Source organism: Phalacrocorax carbo, chromosome 8 (assembly GCF_963921805.1).
Source record: "Phalacrocorax carbo chromosome 8, bPhaCar2.1, whole genome shotgun sequence".
Classification (NCBI taxonomy): domain Eukaryota; kingdom Metazoa; phylum Chordata; class Aves; order Suliformes; family Phalacrocoracidae; genus Phalacrocorax; species Phalacrocorax carbo.
In genome coordinates, this window is record NC_087520.1 from 42459771 (window position 1) to 42460900 (window position 1130).

Consider the following 1130-nt stretch of genomic DNA (forward strand, 5'->3'; position numbering starts at 1 on the left):
AACCACTGCAGAAGTCAGGAGAAGATCCAAGGCAGGGACAAGCCCTGTGTCTCCCCTCCCAGCTGGTCCAGCTGCCACTGGTGGGTGAGCCCCAGATCGTACAATCATGGAATCATTAAGGTTGGAAAAGGCCTCTAGGATCATCAAGTCCAACCATCAACCCAACACTACCGTGCAGGGCACTGGGCGCCAACAGCGGCTCTCACGGAGGGCGCGGAACGGGCACGCCTGGAGAAGTTACCCAGAGGAGACGCATATTTAGAAAAGATTTAGAAAGCCTTTACAAAAAAACTCTATGGGAGGCATACGCTGACTGAGGATAGCAAAGCAACCAAAGAGGCCATCCCTGGAGCCAGCTCACCAAAGGCAGCACAACTGCTCCGCTTTGTCTTGCTGAGATGCCTTCAAGCAGCCGAGAAAGCTGTTTTCCCTCTGTGCTGAGCTCTTTCTCGCATCAAACCCCAAAACACAGCTGATGAATTTCTTGAGATACTGATGCCAGGCTTCAAGACCAGACTGAGATTGTTGTCTCAGTACCCCACAAGGTGTCAAATAGAAGTTTATCGTGGTCACTGAACCGGGAAGGCAAAGCCTCAGAGCATTTCAAGCTCTCTGCAAAGCTTCTTCCCATTAGTTATGTCTGCTCCTACTGTCAGTCCTGCAAAAAAATAACCATTTCGCTTCTTTCAGGGCAAGTGTTAATAAGTTGAGTCCAGAATTGTAACGCCCCATGTAACCCTGTGCAGGAAGCTGAAAAAGTTCACTCTGGAAGTGTCGTTCTCGCTCCCAAATCTGTTCCTGACCTCTCTGCATTTATTTTATGTGGGTGTGAAATTCTTTTTGACCTAATTACAATTCCCACTTGACATTTTGGCACTGGAAATTTAGATGTAGAGCTGCTGAACAAAAAATGTGTCAGATGCACTGTGGTCACCTCTGCCTTTCAGAGCAGAGACAAGCAGACAAAAGCTGTGGGCACCCAGATCATTTTACATTTAAGCCAGTGTTTAATTCTCCTAATAGCCCCAAGATTGCAAGAGCTCAAAGACTTACACCCAGGATTAAGAGACCTCCTAAATATAGGCTTGTTGTTGCAGGGAAGGGAAAAGAACAACAGAGTCGCTGAGAAC